General features: G+C 35.3%; 1 long non-coding RNA gene and 2 other non-coding genes across 3 annotated transcripts; all 3 read left to right on the top strand.

Annotated features, from left to right (window-relative positions):
- The first annotated feature begins 14813 nt into the window (after positions 1-14813).
- Positions 14814-17321, top strand: LOC127561971 (uncharacterized). The gene is made up of 6 exons (XR_007953580.1): positions 14814-15301; positions 15672-15721; positions 16012-16090; positions 16188-16261; positions 16675-16719; positions 17038-17321. It is a non-coding gene; the product is annotated as an uncharacterized LOC127561971 (long non-coding RNA).
- On the top strand, positions 16411-16482 carry LOC127563621 (small nucleolar RNA SNORD50). Its single transcript, XR_007954062.1, has one exon. It is a non-coding gene; the product is annotated as a small nucleolar RNA SNORD50 (small nucleolar RNA).
- Positions 16830-16902, top strand: LOC127563622 (small nucleolar RNA SNORD50). Its single transcript, XR_007954063.1, has one exon. It is a non-coding gene; the product is annotated as a small nucleolar RNA SNORD50 (small nucleolar RNA).
- Positions 17322-24879: the final 7558 nt, after the last annotated feature.

Below are 24879 nucleotides of genomic sequence, written 5' to 3'. Positions count from 1 at the left end.
CCTTCAATGAGAACAAATGTGGCATCAAAATCAGCTAACACACTGCTGGCAAATTAATTTGAAAAGGCTTCAAGCCAAGACTAAAGTGTACTGAGAGTTGGTAAACAATTTTTTGTTCATAGATAACTGTGCACTCAATGTAATGTCAGAAGCTGAGATGCAACAAAGTATTGATTGAATCTCTGCTGCTCATGTTAATTTTGGCCTAACAATTAGCACCAAGAAAACAGAGATTCTCATCAGCCAGCACTACACAATCAGTTACAGAAAATGGAGAAATTTTGAATGCTAAAGATAAGTTCAATTACCTTGGCAATATACTTTCCAAGGATGTACAGAATGAGATTGGTAGACACATTGCCAGAGCTAGTTCAGTGTTTGGGAGACTCTGAAAAAAAATGTGAAAGAGAAGGGATAGACTGTCTACCAAACTGAAGGTCTATAAAGCTGTTGTCTTTAATTCACTGTTGTATGCCTAAGACAACTAAACAGTCTACCGGTGCCATGCCAGGAAACTGAATCGCTTCCATTTGAATTATCTTAGGAAGATTCTGAAGATCACCTGATAGGATAAGGATATGGATCATGAGGTCGTTTTTCAAGCTAAACAGAGAGCATGCACTAGCTACATTGTTAAAATGCCAAACATACATTTGTCTAGAAGACAATTTTATGAAGAACTCACTCATGGCAAATGTTCACATAGCATATAAGGACACTCTTAAAGTCTCTCTGAAGAACTTTGAAATCAGGTATGAGAAACAGGAGACAATAGAATGGGACTACCCAGCATAACACACCCACATCAAAGAAGAAGCTGTGCTCTATGAATGAAGCAAAGTTATAAAAACTCAAAATAAACTGAGATGTGCAAATTTAGAGACATCTCCATTCCAAATGTTTGTATGAACTATTTATGCCAGACTTCTGGTAGAGTCTTTCAAGCTTATATTGGTTTATCAGTCACAATTAGACACCCCATACCTTGACCCCAGCCTAGTGATGTCATTTTAGTCATCTTCCATCACAAAGGACAACAATCATGTTAGATATTGTGTATATAAAGAGAAAATCAGAAAGATCCCTCAAGGAGCTTACAATCTTAAGAAACATATGCATAAGTAACTAAATACAAAGGTATATGAGAAATTAATTTTTTAAAAGTAAATTTTGTACTATTCTAGGCAAGTTCCCCCCTTAGAGTATCTTAGAGATACAGTGGGTATCTGTGTTGAGTAAATCTCGTTCTACTTCGAAACAGATCTACTTCTTTTTTTGAAGGGAAAGCAATTGGAGGTTAAGTGACTTGCCCAGGTATACAGCTAATAAATGTTGAAGGTTGAATTTGAATTCACATCTTCCTGACTTCAGGGTCAGTGCTCTATCCACTTCTTAGGAAGTTTTTTCTTACACTGAATATTTGGATCTGTACTAAATCTGTCTCAATGCAACTCATATTGGTTACTTTTCATCTTGTCCCAAGGAACTAAAACAGTAAGTTTAGTAATTCTTCCACATCACAACATATGACAGTTAACATGAAAATGATGAATTCTCATTCACAATATTGATTTTAATTTAAAAAGTCGTTGTGGTTGCACATACATTCCTTCTTCACTAAGGCACCTCAGTTCTGGATTTAATTTTCTACTCTGTTATAGCTCCTGCACTGTCCATCCTGGCCTGGAATAGCTATGGCTTCCCTCTTTTGTAATGGGCCCATTACGGGCCCACCTGTAATGATCACATTGGTCCTTCTTAGAAATTTTCTTCAATGTTCATTCTGCTGTGCTAATTGAGAATGTACCTTTTACTGAGAATGGTCCTCAGAAAATCTATCAACTTTATGAACAAGCGAGCTACAATTGCTTCATTTCTGCTTCTAATTCTGCCTTTGAAGGCCAAGTCTGGTTCAACAAGTGAAAAGAATACATGGTCCATTAGGATACTCTTCCATTCCCAAGGATTTAGGGGTCCTCCTTACTCCATATCTCTTATTTAAATTCCTCTCTTTCAATCATCATCTTCCTTCTTGGGATTCCTTCATTTCTTTCACTTTAGGAGGTAAGGGTGTTGCTGGTTGCCCTCTGGAAGGGTCAGAATTGGGGAAGAGAAAATTTCCTGTTACTCTACTCCTTCCTAGCCCCTTAACTGTCTCATTTAGTAACAAATAAAACAAAATTGTTCTCTGAAGAATAAAAAAGTCCTTATTACCATATTTACACTTGAATATGGTTATACTATGATTACCCTAATTTGGGAACTGGCAAAATTAGCATTAAGAAAATAATCACATAGATGTAGAATATGATATACGCTCTGGCATATGCTGGACAAATTGGTTTCTCTTAACTTTTTTTTTCCTTGTCGTTGTTATTGACTCATGTTCAACTCTTTGTGATGCTATCTGAGATTTTCTTGACAAAGATACTGGAGTATATTGCCATTTCCTTTTCCAGCTCATTTTACAAATGAAGAAATGGAGGCAAATAAGTTCAAGTGATTTGCCCAGAGTCACACAGCTAATGAACTTGGAATTTGAACTTAAGAAGCTGAATTTTCTTGACTCCAGGTCTGGCCCTCTACCCACTGCACCATTTAGCCCCATATAATTAATGTAGGGACGTCAAATATAAGACACATGAAGTTGTATTGGTCTACCTGCCATCTAGGGGAGGAGGTGGGGGGAAGGAGGGGAAAAGTTGGAACAGAAGGTTTTGCAAGGGTCAATGCTAAAAAATTACCCATGCATATATCTTATAAATAAAAAGCAATAATAAATAAATAGATAGGTAGATAGATACATGAAAATAAGGCACATGAAGCAATCCTGACTCTACTAACTACTTAAAAGTATGGATAAGTATTAAAAATAAAGACAAATCCCAGAATCTCAGAAGATACTTCAGAGGTTATCTGATCCAAGAATCCTTAGTAAGATCTTTCACAAGCCTGACCTAAAATTCTTTCTTCATCATACCTTATAAATAGTCATCCATCTTTGCTCAAAAACCTCTAATAAGGATTAACTCTCTACTTCCCACAACTGCACAAAATACACTTATAAATTCTAATTGTTAAGTTTTTCTTTATATTCTTCCTCTTTCTGTCCTATGGGGTCAAGAACAAATATATTACCTTTGATAGTCCTTTGAAAACAGCTGTCAAAGTCTTCCCTTTTCCAGGTATGTATACTCACCCATTTCATACATGTATGGTATATATGGTATATATATATGTAGATATATGCATATACATACTCTAATATAATATCTATATTACATATAATGTATGTTACATAATGCATTGTATAATAGTGCATGTGATATATATGTGTGTATGTAATATATGTAAAGTATATGTTGTGTATTATATAATATATAGTTGTCTGGTTAGTTGGTTGTTGTCCTTTATTCTCGAAGAGGATCAAAAGACATTATGTTAGAATCGAGTTACAATATATCCAACTGTGGCAGATCAGATGAATAAGAGCTCAGAATGCTCTGCCACAGGTCAGACATAAATAAACACTATGAACATTTGGAGTGGTTTCTCTAACTTTGAATATCTCATGCTTTTTCTGAACTAATTCAGTTCTTCTGTGCTCAGAGCACAGCACCTTCTCAGATGGGGCATGCCATGCTGGGTGATCCTGTGCCAGTGTCTTCCACATTATTCAATCAGTTCTAAAATTCTTAAGAGAGATCTTAAGAGTGTCTTTATATTGCTTTTTCTGACCTCTTGTGAGTACTTACCCTGCGTGAGTTCACCATAAAATAATCTTTTTAATGTATTATTAATGTGTATGTGCAGTATGGGGATTTTATATATATATAATTCCCACACATATATAAAGGGGATTAAAATTATCTCACCTGCAATAAAGAAACTGAGGCAGAACTCTGAGTCAATGGTCCCTTCTAATAAAGTAGATCTCAGATATTCCTCATGATCTGAAATACTTCCTTTTTTCATGGCCCCATTTTTATAGGACTAGATATCCAGTTATTCAAGAACAGCTGTACCAAATACAGAATTATTCCACTGATTGACATATGATGCATAAACTAAAATAAGAAAAATAATATATCATTCAGATCACAAGTTGGACAGGCTTCTCCTTGGGTTGGGCAGGAGGAAACTATCACAGTCAGGGATCTAAGTGGTTGTAAGATGGTCACCTGCCCTTATTAAATGGTAGAAGCTATCACAGTCAATGATCACCTGTTCCTATTGAACATGAGATTTTGGGGGACTTTCCCTGCAATTCTCATCCTGGGCTTGGGCGCCATGACAAGGCAAAACAAGAGTGAAAGGTCTTTAGTTAACTTCCTATAGTTAAGCAAATGAAGTTAGAATCTGCAGCTCACAGTTCTAGGACTTTATATAAAAAACTTTTATATGATTCTATCAAATTGGTTAATACTGATTAGAATAGAGTAGGGGTTCAGATGAATTATTTCTCATGTGTGTATGTATGTATGCATCTAAAGTGAATTTAAAGCCCTTCACCATCCTATTTTGCATCTCTGAATAATCTTCACCATCTGTGATCCTATAATTTCTAAAATATAGAACTGAGAACTATCTATATTACTCCATATTGGAACCATCAATTCCTTATTCCTGGATAACATGCCTCTATTCAGCCTCATTTTGCAGATGAAAAAATTGAAACCTAGAAAAGTTAAGTAGCTTCCTCAAAAGCACCCAGATTCTTTGATTCCACAGACAGCATTCTTTCCACTGTGCCACCATGCTTCCTTAATGCAGCCTATGATTAGAATCATCTTATAATAATCAAAAAAAATTTTTAAATGCAACAAAAACCAGTGGGTTAGCTAATAGATAGACCATTACCACAAAAGCCTAATGGTCCCCAGATAAAAGAGCCAACCACTTCAATGAATAATAATGTGCTATCCTTCTAATTTAATGATGCTGTAAACCCAATGTCAGCAAAACATTCTCTTTGAATTCCTATTTCCAATAATAGTGATGTATTCACATTAATTCATTCATACTCTGTTAGTTAGTTCCCCTTGTCATCAATGGCACACAACAAATGAACTGGTGTGGCTTGGGGACTGGTTTGTGTCCAAGGCACAAAGCAAATTAACCCACAAAGAATGAAAACTTGTCACCTTGGATTCATTTGATCTAGCCCACTGTCCTAATCAGCTACCAACAATGAGTACCCTTTTTATAGTGAGTGTTTGATAAATGTAAATTCGTGGTAATGCACATTATGAGATAATGAGATTAGACAAAGTCTTAGAAAAGGATGTTGACATAAGATCTACTAATGGTAGAATGCTATGTAAGTACCTTTATGTTCTTATCTTTCCTCTTGTATTTTGGGGGGACAAAAATACTCCACATTTAGAAAAATTGAAAAAGAGAATGTTAAAGCAATTATATGACTGATGAAAGCCAAAAAACAGTGAGGCAAAATTGAAATTTAGGGTTGTTTGTGTTTTGAGTTTAGATTATCCAAATAATTCCTCTAATTTTTCATTTTTGCCTATGTAGGAAGTGATTATGGGATGATTTACATAAGCTGTTAATTTGCTTTGTTGGTTTTCTTTAAGCATTTTGAGGGTTAATCAGATTTTTTAAGATTAACTTTAGATAATGCCCATGTGTGTGTCTTTTAAAGATACAGTTCTATTCTAACACTTTCTATTTTAAATCTTAAATTTCCAAATGCCAGAAACAGTACAGAATTTAATCATCTTCTTTCATAGCACCACATGCTTGTGGACCAAATATTTTCTTGATAATGATCTTTCTGATCTTAATTTTCCTTAAATATGTTTTAGAACTTCCTTCATTGAAGATTAGGGCAGGATAGGTAGATCTGAAAATAACCAGTTTAAAGATGATAATTAAATCCATGGGAATTGAGATTCTTTAGAGGGAGAAGAGAAGGAAACCTCTGTTCTGGGTCTGAAGGACCCCTAGAATTAGAGAGCTTGAGCTGGATGAGGATTGAAGATTGAGTGGAGAAGCAGAAGAAAGCAGTACATCAAAAACCTAAGAAGAGTATCAAGGCAGGACTAAGCAAAAAGCATTGCTTTTAGAACAAGGTTGTAGATAATAGGGAAATTGTCAGCAGGAAAGGAATTAAAGAGATAATTGTTGTTGCTTATCCTTCAGTCTCAAAGAGAACCATGATATCAGGGAAATGATGACATAATATGCAAGTGAATTGGACTTAAGTGAGGGAGCTGAAAAGATTAAAGGAGGAGGAGACATAGGAGACTGGAATGAAAAAGTTTGGCAGAGTCCTTGTAGAGAGAGTTGGATAGTGACTTGATGAGGGAGGTATAGTGGGATTGCCTAGAATTAGTAAAGGCCCAGTTGAGATTAACATAAATTTGCAGTGGACCCAGTCTGAACAGTTGTGTGATTTTTCTCTACCTTTGTTCAGTATCATTTGCGTGGAATCAAAGACAAGGAATAGTCCTTAGGGCTTAGTACAATATTTATAAATAAATGCTTAATAAAAGCTTTAGCTTTCTTTTTTGCAATCTATACTCTTTTCCATGAACCTTATTTTGATTGATCAAATGCTAAGCACAGAAAACTAAGAAACAGAAGAGTAAGAAACAATGAATATTGCTAACATAAAATTAAATTCTGCTTAAATAGTTTCTAGAATTGGGGAAAAGAGGGACTGGAGAGTGTGCTGAGGATGGAGACAGGATGGTAGGAATAGATGAAAATAGGGATACCTAAATCAATATTTTATAAAACTGTGGAGTAAGATTTGGAAGGAACTTCGAGTCCTTCTAATCAGTCAGTTGCCACTCCTTTAGCATTTATTAAGTACCTATAATCTGCCAGGTATTGCATTAAACTAATCTAATACCATACTACTAGATTCATATCTTTTGATGATTTAGAAGGAAACTTTTTAAATGCAAAAAATTATCCTTCTGGACTTAAGATGAAAAACGCTATCTACTTCCAAAGAAAAAAACCGAATAGAAATTAAAAGCAGGTTGAAGCACATTGGTTGAGTTTTTTTGTTTGTATTACTTTCTATATTTTTCTTGGGGAAAACATGTTTTCTTTCCAACATGGCTAATCTGGAAATATACTTTGTATGACTACACATCTACTACCATTGTCTAATTGTTCACATTCTCAATGAATGGAAGGGGAGAATGGAAAAGAATTTGGAATTCAAAACTATAAAAAATAAAAATAAAAAAAAATAAAGGTTAAAAATTGTTTTTACAAACCTGGAAAGACTTGCATGAATTATTACTAAGTGAAGTGAGCACAACCAGAAAAACATTGTATATAGTAAAAGCCACATTGTGTTATGACCAACTATGACTGACTTAATTCTTCTCAGAAATACAATGATCCAAGGCAGTTCCAAGACTTATGATGGAAAATGCTATCCACATCCAGAGAAAGAACTATGGAGTCCAAATGCAGATCAAAGAATACTAGTTTCATTTTTTGATTTTTTTTTTGTGATTTTTCCCTTTTGGTTTGTTTATTCATTCATATCCTGATTAATGTGGCAATATGTTAGCCCATTTCATATTACTTACTGTCTTGGAAAGAGGGAAAGAAGGAAGGAAGTAGAAAAATTTGGAATTTAAAATGAATTTTGAAACTATCTTTACATGTAATTGAAAATAACAAAGTACATTTTTTCCTATCTTAAAAATAAAAAAAATTCCCTTTGTTTCCTTTTCAGAATCATCAGTTAAGTCTGCATAAGGCCTCAACCTCTTTTATATTGATTATTTCATCTGCTTCCATGAATTCAATTACATCACTACAGATAACTCCCAAATATTGTTGGGATACATATACAATACATATCCAACCTCATCTCTACCCACAGCTATATTCTCACATTACCATTTGTCTACTAAACATTTTACACGAGATATTCTATAGCTCAAGATCTCAATATGTAAAAGAGTTCATTATTTTTCCCTAAGATACACCCCTCTATCAAACTTCCCTATTTCTGTCTAGAACACTACGGATCTTTAGAATATAAATATCTGTGAAGGCAGATACAGTTTTTACTTTTTCTTTGTATCTTCAGTACTTAGTACAGTGCCTACCATACAGTAAATACTTAATAAATTTTTGATACTTCCAGTATCTCAGGACTGCAATCTGGGATAGTATTATCCTTGATTCCTTACTCTTCCTCTATTCCTTATCCTTCCTCCACATATGCATTAAGTTGGCAAATTTTGCTATTTCTACTTCCAGAACATTTCTTTGCATGTGTCACCTCATTACTCACACAGCTATCACCTTAGTTCATATCCTCAGTATCTATCCCCTGAATTATTGCAAAGGAGTCCTAATAGTTTCTGTGGCTCTCATGTTTCTTCCCATTTCAATTCATCCTCCATATAGTTTCCAAAGTCATTTTTCATTAATCATAAATCTACACATATTACTTCCCTACTCAATAAACTCTCAAGGCTCATGTCTCGAAAATCAAATATAAAGTATTCTTTTTGACTTTTTAAGTCCTTCACAATCTGGTCTTTACTTCTGCAGCTTCATTATATGTTGTTCTCCTTCCTGTATGCTTTAATCTTGCCAAAAAGGCCTAATTTAAAATATATATATATGTTAATATAAATATGCATTCTTAGAATTATATTAAATGATAGATATAATATTGCTTACCATCTCAATGGACTGGGTCGGTGTTAGAGGAGGAAAAGACAATTTAAAATTCAAAACAAAAAAAAAAAGAATGTTAAAAAATAAGTTTTTAAATTTAAAAAAAAGAATCACATTAAATTAGTTAACTACATGAACCCAATATATAATATTTAGAGTATCTCCTTTAGTAGTTGCAAGAAATAGCAATTTTTAACAAAGTACAGCACATGATCTGAAAGTAATTTTTCATAAATAACAATTTTTAAATCATTTTAATTTTTAAAAATGAACTCCTTAAATAAAAAGTCTCAGAAATAACTAATTATTCTACATGGTTGTTAGTGGTTTTTACTTTCTAGGACAAGAAGAAATGTAGTTTTATTAGAAAGGAACAAAGGTAGAAGATTCAGATTCTAAAATTATGCTCCTCCAGCTATGTTTTAATTACAAATTAAATGCTAGAACTATTTATTTTTCTACGATATTAACAAACAAATAATATAATAAATATGTAACAATATAATAACAATAATATAGTAAACATATAAAATAAAATAATAAATAATATAAATAATAACAAATAAACAAATGCTTTAGCCTTTAGAAGGCACTAATGAAAATTGTTACAAGTATAGTTACAATGGTTACAAGTATCTTTTTTTGGTCTTCAAGTAATAAAGGCTTCATTACACAAATGTATAGTTTGACAAAAACAAATATATAAAGGCCATATTCAAAAAATCTTAATTTTTTTTCATAATTTTAAGTTCATAACCTCACTGGCAGGAGGTAAGTTTCTCATCTTCATTCTTTAGTGTCTTTAATTTACCTTTCTCTATTAGTGATTTAGAACATTTTTTTCGTAGCTTAGATTTCTTCCTTTGAAAATTTTCTCTTTTTTCCCCCAAAGGAAGAAATCCAATCTATCTAAAGATATATAAAATTAATGACACTAATAATTAGAGAAATAAACATTAAAACAACCCATTAGATTGGAAAAGTTGACAAAAAAAGAGAAATGACAAATAAAATGACAAAGTGTTATGGAAAAACAAGTACATTAATGCATTATTACTAGAGTTCTTAGTGGTCCAGGAATCCTGAAAACCAATTTGGAACTATGCCTCAAAAGTTATTAAATTATACATACCCTTTGACCCAGTGATACAACTACTAAAGAAATTAAAGAAAGAGTAATTGAAGTTATATGTACAAAATGTTTATAGTAGTTTTCTTTGTGGTGGCAAAGAATTGGCAGCTGAAAGAGTGTTCATCAATTGGGGAATGGCTGAATAAATTATGGCATATGAATATGATGGAATACTATTATGTTGTAAAAAATGATGGAAGTGGACAGTTTCAGAGACACCTGGAAAGCTTGTATGAACTTATATAGGGTCAAGTGAATAGAACCAGGAGAACAAAAACAGCAATATTGTAAAGAAAAACACCTTTGAAAGATTTAGAACTCTGATCAATAAAATGACCAGCCATAATTCCAGAGGACTCATGATAAAATATGCTATCTGTCTGCTGAAAGGAGAGGTTATAGATAGACCAGAATGCAGGCTGATATAAATATTTTGGACATGTCAATGTAAGAATCTATTTTATTTGACTACATATATTTTCTTTGAGGTTTTGTTTTTCTCCCTCTTTTTTTTTTTTCCAAAGGAGGGCAGAAGCAGATGAGAGGAACAAAAATTGAACTTGAGTTATTTGAAAAGAATTAATTTAACTTTTAAAAACTGATTGTTTCTATTCTATGATCATTCACCTATTGGAGAATGGCACTTAATCTTATAAATTTCAATTAGTTCTTGGATATGAGAACATTATCCAAAAAATTTGATGTAAAAATATTTCTAAAATACTTCTAATTAGCTATGTCCTTTATAATTTTAACTACCTTGCATTTAATTTGGGCAAAGATTTTTAAATTTTATGTCATAAAATTTTCTATTTTGCTTTGTATGATCTTCTCTATCACATTTGGTCATGAACTCTTACCCTGTTCATAGATCTGAAAGACAATTTTTTCCTTGCTCCAGTAATCTGTTTATGATATGACTTTTCATATTTATATGATATATTCATTCAGAGCTTATCTTACTATGTTAAATGAAGTATTAATGTTGTTTTTGGTTAACAGTTACATACCAAATTTCTACCAGATAGCTATCCAGTTTTCCCAAAAGTTTTTGTCAAATAGGGAGTTTTTCTCTCAGTAACTGCAGTCTTAGATTTATCAAACAAAATGCTACTGTACAAACCTGGCTTCTTGTTGTTAAGTCACTCATAGCACTCTCTTCTCTATCTACTAGCTACCCCCCATGTCTGAAATATTCTCCCTTACTTACTTTCATCTCACTGTTCATTGTGCTTTCTTCAAGATTCAGGAAAAATGCTACCTTCTACATGAACTCTTTCCTAATTCCCTGATTATTAGTGCTCTCCCTAGGTTTATTCAATATGCATTTATCTATATATGAGAGAGAGAGAGAGAGAGAGAGAGAGAGAGAGAGAGGAGAGAGAGAGAGAGAGAGAGAGAGAGAGAGAGAAGAAGAAGAAGAAGAAGAAGAAGAAGAAGAAGAAGAAGAAGAAGAAGAAGAAGAAGAAGAAGAAGAAGAAGAAGAAGAGAAGAGAAGAGAAGAGAAGAGCTAATTTCCTTGAGATTTGGACTGTTCATTTCTGTCTTTAAGTCTCTGGAATCATTACAATGTTTAACATATAGCCTAGGCTTAATAAATTCTTGTTTCATTCATTCTACTTCCAAGACATTTCGCAAATACATTTTATCTCTAGACACAATACAGCCACCTACCTCAACAATTTCCTAATTGGTTTCTCTGTTTCCAGACTTCAATCTCCAATTCATCCTCTACAATTCCCAAATTGATATTACTTGAATTTGACATCCACTACCATGATCCAGGAAAAGATCATCACTGGGAAACTCATTACTACACTTTAGTAATTCACACTTCATCACTACTCTTAGTGCCTCTGCCCCTCTGAAAGGCTGGAAGTGCAAAAAGCATTCCCCAAAGATTCAATTCAAAGAGGATTCACAGTCTTACTTGAACTGATGCTAACTGAAGTGAGTAGAACCAGGAGAACATTGTACACAACAACAGCAAGATTATACAATGATTAATGCTGCTGGACATGGCTCTTTTCAACAGCAAGCCTTCAACAGGCCAGTTCCAAAGGTCTTGTTATGGGGACTGTGTGTGGGAACTGAGTCACAACATAGTATTTTCACTTTTTTTGTTGTTGTTTGCTTGCATTTTGTTTTCTTTCTCATTTTTTTCTTTTTTGATCTGATTTTTTTTTTTCTTGTGCAGCATAACATTTGTGGAAGTATGTATAGAAGAATTGCACATGTTTAACATATTGGATTACTTCTTGTCTAGGGGAGGAAGTTGGGAGAAGGGAGAGAAAAAAATTGGAACACAAGGTTTTGCAAGGGTGAATGTTTAAAATTATCTCTGCATGCTTTGAAAACAAAAAGCTTAAAAAAAATAAAAATAAAGAAGACTTACAGTCCAAATATTTCCCAGTAGCTGCTCTCCTTGGATTCCTTTCCACCATCACCATTGCTCCTTTTTTCCTTCTCTCAGCCCCCAAACTTCTTTTGAGCTCCCTTTTGTCTGTTGTTCCTTTAGACTGTAAGTTCCCTGAGGGCAGGGACTATCTTTTCTTTTTCTTTGTATCTTTAGTCCTTAGCACAGTGCCTGGCACATAGAAGGTGCTTAATAAATGTTTAACTATTGATGTTCCTAGAGTACTGGTCTGCCCATCCATCCTATGTCACTTTGCTGTCTGTCTTTTAAAGCTAATCTGTCATTAAATCAATCTGGTTCCACCTGTTTTTCCAGACTGATTATACATTTATTTTCCCTCACACATTCTGTGATTCAGAGACATACCTATCTCAATATGCCATCTCTTGTGACTGTGCTGTCTGTCTCCCCTTCCTGGAAATCCCTCTCCACCTCCATTCATAGAACTTTTAGATCACTTCTAGGTTCAGTTACAAGAGGTCTTTGGTCTTAACATTACTGTAACTAAGTAAATCCCACTAAGTCAATTTTCTCTTTCAAATACCTCTCTCTCTCCTTGTTTCTATGTATGAATATGTTTCTATGTTTCTATGTTTCTATGTATCCACTGAGCTATCTACGCAGCTGCTAAGAGCTTCATACTCCAGACATCAGTGATGCATTAATCTTATCTCCTAGTAGCGTGCATTATAGGCCTGTAACACCATGCCCATTTCCCCAAAGATTTTTAAAGAAAAAGATCTTTTCCGTTTTGAAGTCAACAAAGTATCTCTTATGCTGTGAGGATCGAATGAGTTAACATTTGTAAAGCTCTTTACGCAGTGTCTGACACATAGTAGATGCTGTGTAAAAACTTATTCCTTTTCTTTTCTTCTCATAGTCATCTGGTGGGGTGGAGAGATGTGGAGTGCAGTGGATAGTCCAGATCCTGATTTCATTGGTGTGGGAGAGTGAAAGGAAGCTCACTCTGCCAAGTCCGATCTATGATTAAGTCACGGTGAACTGCCTGGCTGCGTGGGTCCGCCCAGCATCCTCTGTGGTTATTTGTACATTAAAGCTTCCTGTCTCAAGTGGGGCTGAATCGTGGCTGATTCCAGGCTCTAGTTCTCTCCATTTTGCTGAATGGTAAAGTCGCCATTCCATTCAAACTATTTTCCTCCCTTTCTATTAGCCCTGCCTGCTTTCCCCATTCCCCAAATATGAGACATCCAAATCTTTTGGTACACTTAGTACTTGGCTGCTGCGCAGTGCTAGATACTAAATGAATACCTTTCAAAACTACAAAGGCCCGGCTCCAAGACGACCGCACCCCACTCTTGTTCAGAGGGCAGCTCGAGTACGGTTCCTTTCACTCATTCACAACCCTTGGCCACTAGGGGGTCCAGACTCGCTCGCGACGGCCACGCGGAAACGAGGCGTGGGCTGAAGGGAATTGGGTTGCGCGCGGACTCGTGTCCAGGAGCTAAAGCTGTTTGGGGAATCTCCAGCACCCGCCGCGCCCCCACGCACTCCCATAGGTCTAACTCAGGCTCGCTTCGCCTTAACAGGACCAGGCTGGAAATGGGGGGGTGGGAGTGAGGGTAGGACGGGGTGCAATGCACCCGCCAATGAGCTGCACAGCCAGCAGAACAGGAAACAGCCATAGGATGCACTTGAAGTGTTCGAGATGAAGGTCGGAAGAATAGTGAGGCACTTTGCTACGTTTCCCCCTAAGGCATTCTGGCATTTTTATTATTAATCCTCCCTTTTCCCGGAGCAGTCCCGTCGGCACCGTCCTCCTTCTGATCAGCTTGGGAGATCAAACACAATCTAGAAACGAAGAGTAGAGTACGCTTACTTCGCGACTCTGTGATACTGGGCAAGTCACTTAAGCTCTGCCGATCTCTTAGGATTATAAACGGCAAGAAAAAAAAAATAGTTTTGTAGAGAGCGTTTTCTCTACCTTGAAAATCAGAACGAATTGCGAACTGTTAGAAATGATGAATTAGAAAACATCTATAAGATCACAAACTGCACAGACGGGTGCGGCTTGCATTTCTTCAATGACAGGTCCTCACACTAACAAAATGAGAGACCTAGTTCCTAGCTGTATTGAATTTGGCTCCAGTGGCAGCTGCAGCCAATGCCACCAACTGAGAGCTCCTGTTTGAATTCTGGCGCCACTCCCCGAGCCAAGCAGGGCCCGGCCCGACAGTGTAAGCCTAAGGAAAAAGCACACCGAACTTGCCAGGACTAGGCAAGCAGCGCGCTTCCCCACCCACAAGAAGGCAGTCGCATCTCGATCGTCAGTCCGTGCGTGCGCGCACCCAAGGCGCCCCGGAAGGACAGAGGATCGACACACGCTGAAACTCGGAAAGCGAGCTTGGAGTTCCAAAACTACTCGGCACGCCCTATTCATATCAGCTAGAGTACCCGCCCCTTATCTCCCCGCCCATCGCTTTTCCTACGTCCAATGGAAAATTAGGGGGCGGAGCAAGCCACATTTTGATTACGCAAAGGCTATATAAGGAACTGCTCTAAAGCGTTTGAATTCTTTTCGGCTCGGCTGGCTGCGTTTCTGGTTTCAGGTGAGGAAACTTTGGGAAAGGTTGGATGGCTGGCAGTGATAACTTTAGGGGTGACGATTTTGGGGAGGGGCAAGAGGACAACATTCCTAATTATTTGCAGTATTCGGAGAAACGGTAAAATCGAGGAGACTTTGAATTTAGGCTTCCTTTAAGGGGTTGCAAGAAGGAGGCTGGAGAGAGACCGGAAAAAAAAAAAAAAAAACCACCTTCAGGGCGCGCGAGGACCCTTAAAAGCGAGAACTGGGGATTGGGGAATGGGTCAGAGCATTTGAGATGACGGATAGTTATCCGTTGACGTCCTTTATTGGCGGGCCAGGAAACTACAAATCCTAGAGTTCCAGACGGCCTAAAACCGCCATCCGCGCGGGACCACGCAATGCATTGTAGGAGGTCGGGGGAGGAGCGTTCTCGACCGCGTGGAGGCAAAAAGCAAAGCGTGGCTTTGGCGGGCCCGCATTCCAGCCCTGCGGTTTGGGGAGGGGAGCTGAAACTGGGGTCCTAGAAGAGGTAGCTCCTCCTCCCTAGTTTTTGTCGTATTTATTAAAGCTTTATTTAGAGTGACAGTTTTGAACTGTTAATTGTGAAAAGGAGGTCGTAGGGAAAATGGCGAATGCCCTGCTTAGTTTCCCCCACCCCCGCTTGAGTCAGATGCTAATTGATCCCTTGAACGCTACACTGAGGATGCGTGGCTTGTAGGCCAAAAGCTAATAAACTCTTTAGCTTCCAAAGAGCACCTGGATAATTTCTTTGTGCTGGCAGTGCAAAATGTACTCTAGATGGTATCGCGTTTTGTAAGCCAGTACGATTCTTTTTCTCTGAGGGGGAGACTTTCGGAATAAGATAGAAATTATTGAAAAAGCTTCATTTTCTCTTATAGGAATAATGACAAAAGCTGATTATTCAGGATTGTCTTACAGGAACGATCAGGTATGAAAGTATTACTAAAAGAATGATTTGTATCTTTTAAAGAACTTATAAAACAAGCCTTGGGCTTTTTTGGTGATTTGTATTTATTTGTATCTATCAATACTTCATTGGTGTGAACTTTGGGTTAGGTACTTCTGAAGTAAATTGTTTCTAAGCTAAAACTAGCAACTAGCAGTACCAGAAACAGTATTGTTCCATCAGATAGCAACTGACCTTGAGAAACTGCAGGAGAGATGATGGTACAACAAAATCTTGGATATCAATGAATGAAAAATTGTTTCTTGTTTTAGACTCAAATGAAAACATCAAGGCATCTGGATGGATATTCTGCTAACATGTATATGTTCATAAATACTTGAAAGGAACCAGGTAAGCATGCAAAAGCAGTGCATAGAACAATCAACTTTTTTTTGAGTTGCCATCTCAATTTTTCAAAAATTTGTATACTTTGTTTTGATTTTGGCAGGACAAGTATCTGAATGTATTTTTGATCAAAGTCAAAGATCTTGGTGGCTGTTGACTTAATAGCTTCAGTTTGAGGTATTTAATATATAAGTATTAAACTTTAACCCACTAATACAATTAACTAACATGTTCTTTAATACTTGTGTTTCTGTGGTTTTTGAGCAACAAGAGTTTGGAGGGGGTGAGGTTTGTTTGCTTGTTTTTTATAACAAATCTGATGGTCTAATCAATGATGAACCTATCCCGAACCTGATTTCTTGATGAAAAACTTAAAATACGGATCTGGCTTCTGAGAAGACCATACTATTAGAAAGAGAGGACTAACCCTGTTTTTTTTTTTTTTTTTTTTCCCCATGATTTTTTAACTAGAAAGGAAATCTGCCTGTTTATTTGTTTTTTTAAACTAGGAGTGGTGGGGTGATAAAATGTTGGGTCCGTGTAGTTTTACTAATGGGCTATCTTTGTCCAAATACTATCTTTGCTAACAGGGGCATTGAACATACAAGATTGAGCAACTCTTATCATATGCCTAAGTAAGTAACATGTGCCATATGCATAGTTGCATAAACATTGTATTTCTGGGTTAAGTGGATTTTTCTAAACTTTGTAAATTGCTAAATGTCTCAGTACTGTGTCTTGGTCTTATTTATGATGATATTATCCCGAACCTGAATTCCTGTTGAAAAACTCCATATTACGGATCTGGCTTCTGAGATAAGACCAAAATATGAACAATGTTTTCATAAACACTACTTTGCTAAGAATTTAACAGGTGTATTAAAGAATTTTGCTCTGAGACTATATTTGACTATGTTTAGATGGTCATTCTTAAACCTTTTTTCCCATTTCAGGGATATCGGGGAATCCTTGCATCTGCATCACGAGACATGTGTGGATGGTGTTTGAAAAAGAACTAAGAAAACTGAAAACGCTTTTTAATTCTGGAAATGCCGAGACATAAAATTTTTGTGCATTTAGATTAGTTTTGAATTGTGTTTTTGATTACTAAAGCTAGTTTTGATAAACTTGTTTATGGCTTTGAAATCATGGGGAATTTATGTGTTATACTTTACTGTGGCTACCTCAATAAAATATAATTTCCAAAATAAACAAGTGAATCAAACCTTTAAAAAAATGATGGTGCGTATGTTTTGATTTTTTTTCAATTCAGTGATAATTTCTATTTCAAAGCAATTAAAACATTTGGCACATGTGAATTGAATACTGAATTACATATTTGAAAAAACTTAAGTATACTCTACATCTTTAAAACTGATTCATTTTCTAATTTCTGTGGTGTTCTCTTGCTTTCTTGCCTTTTAGGATGATAAGTAGAATAGAGCTAAGATTAGGTTGACCCTTTCATTTGGATAGGCAAAGAGATTTTGGGTGACTAGTAGCATTTGGTTACTTATTAACCTTAATGCAATAGTTTTTATATAATTAATGATCTTAACTCTGTCTTATGGGAATTGAAAAAAAACAGACTTAATCCTTTTTGCCTCTTATGCCTGTCTTATGTGAATTGAAAAAACCAGAGCAAAAACAATATTTTAAAAGAATATAAAAGCATTTAAAAAACTTATTGTAATTACAAAGCTCCATTCCAACTTCCAGTGGTTGTAGTAAAACAATGTGTTTTTAAGAATTTCTGCCTTTAACAGGTTTGAAAGGACTTGCTGAATATAATTACACTGAGTTTATTATATTTTCAGAGGGGAGAATGACAGGCATTCACGTTCCTTTTATCAGTGATGCTTTTTTACAAAAACAAACCCATTAACATGTTCCTCTCTGAGCAATGATGGTTAGCTTGCCATAGCCATATTGAGGACATGTTCCACTTAGTCTCAGTTCTAGATGTTAGAAAAAATTTTTTTCCTGAGCTAAATGATTATATATTTTTTTTTAATTTTTTTTTATTATAGCCTATTTGCAAGTTGTGCATGGGTAATTTTACAGCATTGACAATTGCCAAACTTTTTGTTCAATTTTTCCCCTCCACCCCTCCCATGGCAGGTTTACCAATGCATGTTAAATATGTTAAAAGTATAAATTAAATACAATATAAGTATACATGTCCTAACAGTTATTTTTGTACAAAAAGATAAATGATTGTTCTTAAACGTCAACACTGAAGCAGTTCCAGTAATAACACTCTAGCTTATTAAAGAACAGCACAGTGCTTGCTCTAAATGAAAGGCATTTTTATTCATGCAAACAAATTTGGTTTTTGCTTTTCACAGTTGAGCTTAAATAACTTGGCACTGCAAGAGTAATATATTGGCGGGTAGGGAAGGTGGCAGCTAGATGGCCCAGTGGATAGAGCACCAGCCCTGAAGTCAGGAGGACCCAAGTTCAAATGTGGCCTCAGACACTTGCTAGCTGTGTGATCCTGGGCAAATCACTTAACCCCAATTGCCTCAGTAAAAAATGATGTAAGAGGAATCTGAAAGCACCAAGATGGAAATGGATACTATCTTGTATCCATGTTTAATCGAATCAATAAATGAATAGCAGTACCTTTGGTTTACATAGACAATTTTGTTACAATGGCAAGATTTTATATAAATGCAATGTGTACTGCTTTGGATGTGTTCAATTTTAAAAGGCTATGAAAAGCAGCTAGGGCATCTAGATAGAATAGCAATGCCACACAACCTCGGTTTCTTCAGCTATAAAATGGGGCTAACACCAAGTTCTGGGGATCAAGAGATGTTTGTTTTTTGTTTTTTATTTAATAGTAACTTTATATTGACAGAATCCATGCCAGGATAATTTTTTTACATTATCCCTTGCACTCACTTCTGTTCCGATTTTTCCCCTCTCTCCCTCCACCCCCTTCCCTAGATGGCAAGCAGTCCTATATATGTTAGATACGTTGCAGTATATCCTAGATACATATCCACAATATGTTTGCAGAACCGAACAGTTCTCTGATTAAGAGATGTTTGTAAGAAATTTAGCAGTGCCTGGTACTTAGATATAAATGCCTGTTCCTTTCCTTTTCAAAGTTCAAAATATCTAGTAGGCAATTTGTGATGTGGAAATAGCCACCATCTTTGGATATAGATCCAGAAATCATCTGTTATATAAAGGGATGAAATCATGTCAAAATACATTGAAGAGAATAAGACCTCGGATAATTAGGTTATATCCATAGAGAATATAGAGCATCAACTAGCAAATAATCATATTTGGTATTTTCACAGAGAAGTAATCCAGTTTAGCTTGTAGAATGAATGCTATGTTAAGGAACTTGATCTTGGAATGTTATGATCGATCATATTTTAGCCTAAGAGAAATTGGCAACAGTATGAAAGATTACTTGTGGAAGAGGGAGGACAAAGATGGAGGCACGGTAACTACTGAAATAGTTGAAATATCAATTGAAGACTGAACAAATTATAGTAATATGAATGTAATGGACTTATGACATAAGAAATTGAGATTGTGAATTCAGAGGAATTTGGAAAGACTAGTATGAACCAGTGTACCATGAAGAGCAAAAGCAGGTAAATCCTTTATATATATAAAGGACTGAAAATATTGTAAAGACTACAAAACTTAAGAATACTGATAAATGCAGTGACCAGTCACTATTCCAGAAGACTGATGATAGTTTGCTTTCCATGACTTAGGAAAGAGTTGAATTGTGGTTGGGGAGTAAGAATGTAGTTGCATTTTCCAAAATGATTAAAATGTAAATTTGTTTTGTTTCATAAGTATACAATTGTTCAAAGACTGAATGCTGTAGTATTTAATAATAATTATTATTATGATTAATAATCACGTGATAGATTTATAATTTTATATGGAAAAAATAATATAGATAAAAGGTAATTGAAGACTATTGCCTCTTTTCTTACTGTATCTTCTTACTAAATCTGCAATAAACTCTTCCTGACTTTATTCACCCCGGGAAGGAAGTATTATCTCTATTTTACTGAGGCAGATGCTAAGTTTCTCAGGGTTATACAACTACTACAATGTCTAAGGCTGGATTTAAATTTGGATGTTCTTAATTCCAACACTATCCATCCCTTATACCTTTTACCTAGTTGTTCACTTATTCTTTAAATCCAACTCAAAACATTGTACATAGTACAATCCCAGAGAAGTCTAGATGGAGTCTAAATATAGATCAAAGCACACATTATATTTTCACTTTATTTTTTTTGTGGGGGGAGTTTTTCCTTTTGCAAATTATTTTTAAAAAATTACATACTTTTCTTCTTTCATAATACACAACAGCCAAATTTAGGAAATAGAATGTTGCAAGCATTGCAGGTATTTTTAAGAGATTCAATTTGGCAACTATTCAGTGCTTATATGTAACACACCAAGTTTATAAAGAAGAAAAAAAGATACAGTCCTCAAAATCCTTAAAATCTAATAGAGGAATTTCTGTTGTTGAGTCATATTTTAGTCCTGTCCAGTTCTTAGTGATTCCACTTGGGGTTTTCTTATAGCAAGTATACTAGAACGGTTTGCCCTTTCCGTTTCTGAGTGAGAAAGAGGCAAAAGGGATTAAGTGACTTTCCCAAGGTCACAAATGTCTGAAGTTGAATTTGAAATCATGAAGAGTCTTGAGTCCCAACAGTTTATTGTCTTCCTCCTACTTGTTTCCTAGATCAAGGAGCAATAAGACAGTAATATTTTTTTTGAAGGGAAATGAAGCCTTTTTTTTTTTTTTGTAGTGGCAAGGAAATGGAAACTGAGTGGATGCCCACCTGAATGAGTTATGGTATTTGAATGTTATGGAATATTATTGTTCTATAAGAAATGATAACTGATTTCAGAAAAGCCTGGAAAGATTTACATGAACTGATGCTAAATAAAGTAAGCAGATCCAAGAGAACATTGTACACAGCAACAAGATGATGTGATAATCAACTCTGATGAACTTGGGTCTTTTCAACAATGAAGTGATTCAAGGCAATTCCAATAGACTTGTGATGGAGAGAACCATTGGCATCCGGAGAGAGAACAATGGAGACTGAATGTGAATCAAAGCATAGTATTTTCACCTTTTTTGTTGTTTATTTGCTTGTTTGTTTGCTTTTCTCATATTTTCTCCCCTTTTGATCTGATTTTTCTTACACAGAATAAAAAATATGGAAATATGTTTAGAAGATTATACATGTTTAATCTGTAATGGACTGCTTGCTGTCTGATGGGGGAAGGGAGGAGAGAGGAAGAAAAATTTGGGACACATGTTTTTGCAAAAGTGAATGTTGAAAACTATTTTTGCATGTATTTGGAAAAAATACTATTTAAAAATACAATAGCAGTAGACAGTATAAAATATTTAGGAATCTAACTGTGAAGACAAACCCAGGAACTATATGAACATAATTGCAAAACACTTCACATAAATATAAATAATTGGAAAACTATCAATTGTTCATGGATAGGCCAAGCTAATATAATAAAAATGACAGTTCTACCTAAGTTAACTTACTTCCATTTAGTGCCATACCAATCAACCTGCCAAAAAATTTATAAAACTAGAAAAATAACAAAACTAACTTGGAAGACAAAAGGTCAAGAATGTCAAGGGAAGTAATAAAAAAAATGCAAAGGAAGGGGATTTAGCCATACCAAGCCTGACCTATATTATAATCATCAAAATTAGTTGGTATTGCCTAAGAAGCAGTGTGGATCTAGGAATAGATTGGGTACACAAGATATAATAATCAATGACAACAGTCATCTACTGCTTGATAAATCCAAAGATTCCAGCTTCTAGGATAAGAACTCACTGAAAAAAACTGCTGGAAAAATTGGAAAATAGTATGGCAGAAATTAGGCATTAACTAACATCTCAAACGCATAACAAAATAAGGTCAAAATGGGTGCATGATCTAGACAGGAAAATGCCATAATCAGATTAGGAGAGCAAGGAATAGTTTACCTGTCAGAACTACAGAGAAGAAAAGAATTTATGAACAGGAGATAGAGAACTTTATGAAATGCAAGATAAATTGTAATGTTGCTTCTCTAAATTAGTTCTCCAAGAGCAGGTTTCTTGAGGGACTTCTGGAAGCAGCCTTAGTTTCTGTTCAGATCAATAATCACCCCAAATGCAGCCAGGGATTAAAATCTAGTTCTTTATTGTCTCTTCCAAAATAGCCCGGTTAGCTTTCTTAGAGGCCTATCTCCTTGGTTCCGAGAGCTCTTGCCACTAGTCCTTTGTCTCTTCCAGCTTCAGCCTCTAGCTCCCTCTGAATCCAAAGCCTCCAGCCAGCACCAAGATGGAGGTTGGAATGCATCTGTCTTGCCTCCTCTAATGGGCTTGTCTTTTAGTGGGCTTGTCCTTCTGACTTGTGAATCTCCCAACTGAATCCTGGCTCTGAATCTCCCAGAGTCTCTAGTGGGTTTGTGGGAGCTCCTTAAATATGCTCTCTAAAGGTGTGAACTCTAATGTGTGAACTCTTTTAAATGTGTGAACTCTAATGTGTGAACTAAGTACATAAGCATTGTCTCTGTCAATTTCAGTGACTTAGCACTTTGTTTCAAGTTCTGGCCCATAACAATAAATAATTACATTAAATTATTATTATTATTATTATTATTATTATTATTTTTTTGCACAAAGCCAATGCAACCAAAATTAGAAGGGGAAGACGAAAGCTGGAAAACAATTTTTAGAGCCAATGTTTTTGATAAAGTCATCATTTCTCAAATATATAGAGAACTAAGCCAACTTTATAAGAATACAAGTCATTCCCTAATTTATAATTGGTTAAAGATGGAACAGGCAGTTTTCAGATGAAGAAATTAAAGACATCTCTAATCATATGAAAACCAAATGAATAATTATTGATTACAGAAATGCAAATCAAGACAATTCTGAGATATCCCCTCATTCCTAATATAATAGAAAATGAAAATGATAAATGTTGGAGAGGTTGCAGGGAAATTAGAACACTAATGCATTGTTGGTGGAGTTGTAAATTGATCCAACCATTCTGAAGAGCTATTTGGAATTATGTCTGCAGAACTATTAAAAACTGTGCATATCCTTTCATCCAGAATACTTCCACTAAGTCTGTATCCCAAAGAGATCACAAAAAAGGAAAAATGACCTACAAGTACAAAAATGTTTATAGCAGCTCCCTTCATGGTAACAAAGAATTGGAAATAGAAGAAATGACTATCAGTCGGGGAATGGCTAAACATATAGTGGTATGTGAATGTAATTGAATACTATTGTTTGTAGTGTTCTTTTTCTTCTTTAAAATATAGTATATAGATGGTTCTCTCTGGAGGAGAGAGGGTAGGTTTCTCCGGGGAGGGTTTCTTGAAGGCAGCTTTAGTATCAGTTGAAAGTAATAATCACCTCAAAACGTAGCCAGGTGATAAAAATTCAGATGTTTTATTATCTCCAATATAGCCTGGTTAGCTTAGAGTCCTAGGAGGCTATCTCTCGGCTTGGTTCCAAGAGCTCCCTCCGAATGTCGCCAAATCCAAAGGTTTTGTCCTTCAGCCTCTGCCTCTTCTTTCTTCAGCCTCCAGCCAGCTCCACTCTTCATGTCATTCCGGTGAAATCTGTCCAAGAGTCTCTGTCTGTTTCTTTTATATGAGAGAGAGGAATTGTGGAATACAAGAGAGAGGGATTATGGGTTTTCTCCCATAGTGCTCTCTGGCCCTAAGAGCTTCAAGGGAGCTGTGAATTCAGATATCTCATACTAAACCCTGAAATTTCCCAAACGTGTGAACTCCAATGAGTAAAGGTGTGAACACAAGCATTGTATCAATTAGTTCTACTTAGTACCTTGTTTCAGGTTCTGGCCCAAAACATCTTCTTGTAAGATCAGATCTATCAACTCTAATGAGTTAGCAGTTTGTAAAGATTCCAATAATTGTTCTATAAGAAATGATGGGCAAGTAGATACCTGGAAAGACTTACATGAATTGCTGAATGAAGTGAGCAGAATCAAAAGAACATTGTACACGATAACAGCGACATTGAATGGATGATCAGCTTTGATATACTTTGCTCAACAATACTATGATCTAAGACACTTCTAAAAGACTCATGATGGAAAATGCTATCCACTTCCAGGGAAAGAACTATAGAATCTGAATGCATATCAAAACATATTATTTTCACGTTTTTCTTATTTTGTTCTTTCTTATTGTTTTTCTCTTTTGCTCTGATTCTTCTTTCACAATATAAGTAATATGGAAATATGTTTAATCTGATTGAACATATATAACCTATATCAAAATGATTATCATCTTGGGGAGCAGTGAGGGGAAGAAGAAAAAAATAAAAATAAAAATTTTGTAAAAGTAAATGTAAAAAACTAATAAATTAAAAACATAAACTACAGTTTCAAAAAGCTTACTAATAAAATGTTTTTTGATTGATGAACCAAAATGGCAGTACTTTTCTTAGATATTACTAGGCACTTGACATTAAGTCACTCACATATATTCCTTCTGAGATGATGAAAGACTACTTCTAACCAACAACCCTAGAACTAGCACTTCATGGAAAATGAAGGTTCAAACTTGTTATGTGGATTTTCTCTTCAGTAGATTTTTACTTTGCTCCTTTTAATTTTTTTTTAGAAATTGCCTCTATGTTTTTATTACATATTATTATGTAATATGTATACAAAGTATAATACATAATATACTTTATAATATATATTTTATCTGACTATAATAATAATAAAAAC

This window comes from Antechinus flavipes, chromosome 4 (genome assembly GCF_016432865.1).
Source record: "Antechinus flavipes isolate AdamAnt ecotype Samford, QLD, Australia chromosome 4, AdamAnt_v2, whole genome shotgun sequence".
Classification (NCBI taxonomy): domain Eukaryota; kingdom Metazoa; phylum Chordata; class Mammalia; order Dasyuromorphia; family Dasyuridae; genus Antechinus; species Antechinus flavipes.
The sequence above is the reverse complement of the archived record's forward strand: the minus strand, read 5'-3'. Positions and strand labels throughout refer to the sequence as shown.